Source organism: Carcharodon carcharias, chromosome 5 (assembly GCF_017639515.1).
Source record: "Carcharodon carcharias isolate sCarCar2 chromosome 5, sCarCar2.pri, whole genome shotgun sequence".
Taxonomy (NCBI): domain Eukaryota; kingdom Metazoa; phylum Chordata; class Chondrichthyes; order Lamniformes; family Lamnidae; genus Carcharodon; species Carcharodon carcharias.
Genome location: NC_054471.1, coordinates 21,189,981 through 21,195,980, shown reverse-complemented (window position 1 = coordinate 21,195,980; position 6,000 = coordinate 21,189,981).

The following is a 6,000-nucleotide window of genomic DNA, read 5'->3' as shown; positions in this document are numbered from 1 at the left end:
CCCGAGCCACTATTCCCCCAGTCTCACTCTCTCCCCGAGCCCTTATCCCACAGTCTGACTCTCTCCCCCGGCCCCTATCCCCCAGTCTCAGTCTCTCACCCAGCCACTATTCCCTGAGTCTCATTCTCTCCCCGAGCCCCTATCCCCCAGTCTATTTCTCTCCCCAAGCCCCTATCCCCCAGTCTTTCTCTCTCCCCGAGCCTCTATACCCCAGTATCTCTCTCTCCCCGGACCCCTATCCCCCAGTCTCACTCCCTCCACTGGCTCCTATCCCCCAGTCTCACTCCATCCCCGAGCACCTATACCCCAGTCTCACTGTCTCCCCGTGCCCCTATACCCCAGTCTCACTCTCTCCCCTTGCTCTTATCGCCATGTCTCACTCTCTCCCCGAGCCCCTATCCCCCAGTCTCACTCTCTCCCCGAGCCCCTATCCCCCAGTCTCACTCTCTCCCCGAGCCCCAATCCCCCAGTCTCACTCTCTCCCCGAGCCCCTATCCCCCAGTCTCACTCTCTCCCCGAGCCCCTATCCCCCAGTCTCACTCTCTCCCCGAGCCCCTATCCCCCAGTCTCACTCTCTCCCCGGGCTCCTATCCCCTAGTCTCACTCTCTCCCCGAGCCCCTATCCCCGAGCCCCTATCCCCGAGTCTCACTCTCTCCCCGAGCCCCTATTCCCCGATCTCACTCCCTCCCCAAGCCCCTATCCCCCAGACTCATACGCTCACCAAGCCCCTATTCCCCCAGTCTCACTCTCTCCCCCAGTCTCACTCTCTCCCCCAGCCGCTATTTACCCAGTCTCATTCCCTCCCAGAGCCCCTATCCCCCAGTCTCACTCTCTCCCCAAGCCCCTATCCGCCAGTCTCTCTCTCTCCCCGGACCCCTATCCCCCAGTCTCACTCTCTCCCCTGGCTCCTATCCCCCAGTCTCACTCCATCCCCGAGCACCTATACCCCAGTCTCACTCTCTCCCCTGGCTCTTATCTCCCAGTCTCACTCTCTCCCCGAGCCCCTATCCCCCAGTCTCACTCTCTCCCCGAGCACCTATCCCCCAGTCTCACTCTCTCTCCGAGCCCCTTTCCCCGAGTCTCACTCTCTCCCCGCGCTCCTATCCCCCAGTCTCACTCTCTCTCCGGGCCCCTATTCCCCAGTCTCACTCTCTCCCCGAGCCCCTATCCCCGACTCTCAGTCTCTCCCCGAGCCACTATTCCCCCAGTCTCACTCTCTCCCCGAGCCCTTATCCCCCAGTCTCACTCTCTCCCCGAGCCCCTATCCCCCAGTCTCACTCTCTCCCCGAGCCCCTATCCCCCAGTCTCACCCTCTCCCCGAGCCCGTAGCCCCCGTCTCACTCTCTCCCCGAGCCCCTATCCCCCAGTCACTTTCTCCCCAAGACCCTAGCCCCCCGTCTCACTCTCTCTCCCCGAGCCCCTAGCCCCAGTCTCACTCTCTCCACGAGCCCCTGTCCCCCAGTCTCACTCTCTCCCCGAGCCCCTATCCCCCAGTCTCACTCTCTCTCCGGGCCCCTATTCCCCAGTCTCACTCTCTCCCCGAGCCCCTATCCCCGACTCTCAGTCTCTCCCCGAGCCACTATTCCCCCAGTCTCACTCTCTCCCCGAGCCCTTATCCCCCAGTCTCACTCTCTCCCCGAGCCCCTATCCCCCAGTCTCACTCTCTCCCCGAGCCCCTATCCCCCAGTCTCACCCTCTCCCCGAGCCCGTAGCCCCCGTCTCACTCTCTCCCCGAGCCCCTATCCCCCAGTCACTTTCTCCCCAAGACCCTAGCCCCCCGTCTCACTCTCTCTCCCCGAGCCCCTAGCCCCCGTCTCACTCACTCCCCGAGCCCCTATCCCCCAGTCTCACTCTCTCCCCTGGCTCCTATCCCTCAGTCTCACTCTCTCCCCTGGCTCTTATTCCCCAGTCTCACTTTCTCCCCGGGCCCCTATCCCCCAGTCTCTCTCCCTCCCCGAGCCCCTATACCGCAGTCTCACTGTCTCCCCGAGCTCCTATAGCCCAGTCTCACTGTTTCCCCGAGCCCCTATACCCCAGTTTCACTCTCTTGCCGGGCTCTTATCCCCCAGTCTCACTCTCTCCCTGAGCCCCTATCCCCCAGTCTCACTCTCTCTCCGAGCCCCTTTCCCCGAGTCTCACTCTCTCCCCGCGCTCCTATCCCCCAGTCTCACTCTCTCTCCGGGCCCCTATTCCCCAGTCTCACTCTCTCCCCGAGCCCCTATCCCCGACTCTCAGTCTCTCCCCGAGCCACTATTCCCCCAGTCTCACTCTCTCCCCGAGCCCTTATCCCACAGTCTGACTCTCTCCCCCGGCCCCTATCCCCCAGTCTCAGTCTCTCACCCAGCCCCTATTCCCTGAGTCTCATTCTCTCCCCGAGCCCCTATCCCCCAGTCTATTTCTCTCCCCAAGCCCCTATCCCCCAGTCTTTCTCTCTCCCCGAGCCCCTATCCCCCAGTATCTCTCTCTCCCCGGACCCCTATCCCCCAGTCTCACTCCCTCCACTGGCTCCTATCCCCCAGTCTCACTCCATCCCCGAGCACCTATACCCCAGTCTCACTGTCACCCCGTGCCCCTATACCCCAGTCTCACTCTCTCCCCTTGCTCTTATCGCCATGTCTCACTCTCTCCCCGAGCCCCTATCCCCCAGTCTCACTCTCTCCCCGAGCCCCTATCCCCCAGTCTCACTCTCTCCCCGAGCCCCAATCCCCCAGTCTCACTCTCTCCCCGAGCCCCTATCCCCCAGTCTCACTCTCTCCCCGAGCCCCTATCCCCCAGTCTCACTCTCTCCCCGAGCCCCTATCCCCCAGTCTCACTCTCTCCCCAAGCCCCTATCCCCCAGTCTCACTCTCTCCCCGAGCCCCTATCCCCCAGTCTCACTCTCTCCCCGAGCCCCTATCCCCCAGTCTCACTCTCTCCCCGAGCCCCTATCCCCCAGTCTCACTCTCTCCCCGAGCCCCTATCCCCCAGTCTCACTCTCTCCCCGAGCCCCTATCCCCCCAGTCTCACCCTCTCCCCGAGCCCGTAGCCCCCGTCTCACTCTCTCCCCGAGCCCCTATCCCCCAGTCACTTTCTCCCCAAGACCCTAGCCCCCCGTCTCACTCTCTCTCCCCGAGCCCCTAGCCCCAGTCTCACTCTCTCCACGAGCCCCTGGCCCCCAGTCTCACTCTCTCCCCGAGCCCCTATCCCCCAGTCTCACTCTCTCTCCGGGCCCCTATTCCCCAGTCTCACTCTCTCCCCGAGCCCCTATCCCCGACTCTCAGTCTCTCCCCGAGCCCCTAATCCCCCAGTCTCACTCTCTCCCCGAGCCCTTATCCCCCAGTCTCACTCTCTCCCCGGGCCCCTATCCCCCAGTCTCACTCTCTCCCCGAGCCCCTATCCCCCAGTCTCACCCTCTCCCCGAGCCCGTAGCCCCCGTCTCACTCTCTCCCCGAGCCCCTATCCCCCAGTCACTTTCTCCCCAAGACCCTAGCCCCCCGTCTCACTCTCTCTCCCCGAGCCCCTAGCCCCCGTCTCACTCACTCCCCGAGCCCCTATCCCCCAGTCTCACTCTCTCCCCTGGCTCCTATCCCTCAGTCTCACTCTCTCCCCTGGCTCTTATTCCCCAGTCTCACTTTCTCCCCGGGCCCCTATCCCCCAGTCTCTCTCCCTCCCCGAGCCCCTATACCGCAGTCTCACTGTCTCCCCGAGCTCCTATAGCCCAGTCTCACTGTTTCCCCGAGCCCCTATACCCCAGTTTCACTCTCTTGCCGGGCTCTTATCCCCCAGTCTCACTCTCTCCCTGAGCCCCTATCCCCCAGTCTCACTCTCTCTCCGAGCCCCTTTCCCCGAGTCTCACTCTCTCCCCGCGCTCCTATCCCCCAGTCTCACTCTCTCTCCGGGCCCCTATTCCCCAGTCTCACTCTCTCCCCGAGCCCCTATCCCCGACTCTCAGTCTCTCCCCGAGCCACTATTCCCCCAGTCTCACTCTCTCCCCGAGCCCTTATCCCACAGTCTGACTCTCTCCCCGGCCCCTATCCCCCAGTCTCAGTCTCTCACCCAGCCCCTATTCCCTGAGTCTCATTCTCTCCCCGAGCCCCTATCCCCCAGTCTATTTCTCTCCCCAAGCCCCTATCCCCCAGTCTTTCTCTCTCCCCGAGCCCCTATCCCCCAGTATCTCTCTCTCCCCGGACCCCTATCCCCCAGTCTCACTCCCTCCACTGGCTCCTATCCCCCAGTCTCACTCCATCCCCGAGCACCTATACCCCAGTCTCACTGTCACCCCGTGCCCCTATACCCCAGTCTCACTCTCTCCCCTTGCTCTTATCGCCATGTCTCACTCTCTCCCCGAGCCCCTATCCCCCAGTCTCACTCTCTCCCCGAGCCCCTATCCCCCAGTCTCACTCTCTCCCCGAGCCCCAATCCCCCAGTCTCACTCACTCCCCGAGCCCCGATCCCCCAGTCTCACTCTCTCCCCGAGCCCCTATCCCCCAGTCTCACTCTCTCCCCGAGCCCCTATCCCCCAGTCTCACTCTCTCCCCGAGCCCCTATCCCCCAGTCTCACTCTCTCCCCGAGCCCCTATCCCCCAGTCTCACTCTCTCCCCGGGCCCCTATCCCCCAGTCTCACTCTCTCCCCGAGCCCCTATCCCCCAGTCTCACTCTCTCCCCGAGCCCCTATCCCCCAGTCTCACTCTCTCCCCGAGCCCCTATCCCCCCAGTCTCACTCTCTCCCCGAGCCCCTATCCCCCAGTCTCACTCTCTCCCCGAGTCCCTATCCCCCAGTCTCACTCTCTCCCCGAGCCCCTATCCCCCAGTCTCACTCTCTCCCCGAGCCCCTATCCCCCAGTCTCACTCTCTCCCCAAGCCCCTATCCCCCAGTCTCACTCTCTCCCCAGGCTCCTATCCCCCAGTCTCACTCTCTCCCCAAGTTCCAATCCCTCGGTCTCACTCTCTCCCCGAGCCCCTATCCCCCAGTCTCACTCTCTCCCCGAGCCCCTATCCCCCAGTCCCGCTCTCTCCCCGAGCCCCTATTCTTCCAGTCTCGTTCTCTCCCCCGGCCCCTATCCCCCAGTCTCGCTCTCTCCCCGAGCCCCTATCCCCCTGTCTCACTCTCTCCCCAGGCCCTATCCCCCAGTTTCACTCCCTCCCCCAAGCCCCTATCTCCCAGTCTCACTCTCTCCCCGAGCCCCTATCCCCCAGTCTGACTCTCTCCCCGGCCCCCTATCCCTCAGTCTCACTCTCTCCCCGAGGCGGAGAGGTCACTATTCCCCCAGTCTCACTGTCTCCCCGAGCCCCTATACCCCAGTCTCACTCTCTCCCCTGGCTCTTATCACCCAGTCTCACTCTTTCCCCGAGCCCCTATCCCCCAGTCTCACTCTCTCCCCGAGCCCCTAGCCCCCAGTCTCACTCTCTCCCCGAGCCCCTATCCCCCAGTCTCACTGTCTCCCCGAGCCCCTAGCCCCCATTCTCACTCTCTCCCCGCGCTCCTATCCCCCAGTCTCACTCTCATCCTGAGCCCCTATCCCCCAGGCTCACTCTCTCCCCTGGCCCCTATCCCCCAGTCTCACTCTCTCCCCGGGCTCCTATCTCCCAGTCTCACTCCCTCCCCGATCCCCTGTACCCCAGTCTCACTGTCTCCCCGAGCCCCTATACCCCAGTCTCACTGTCTCCCCTGGCCCCTATCCCCCAGTCTCACTCTCTCCCCGAGCCCCTTTCCCCCAGTCTCACTCTCTCCCCACGATCCTATCCCCCAGTCTCACTCTCTCCCCAAGCCCCTATCCCCCAGTCTCACTCTCTCCTCGAGCCCCTATCCCCCAGTCTCACTCTCTCTCCGGGCCCCTATCCCTCAGTCTCACTCTCTCCCCGAGCCCCTATACCCCAGTCTCACTCTCTCCCCGAGCCCCTATACCCCAGTCTCACTCTCTCCCCGAGCCCCTATCCCCCAGTCTCACTCTCTCCCCGAGCCCCTATCCTCCAGTCTCACTCTCTCCCTGGGCCAGTGGAGAGGTTGCTCTGTAGCCTT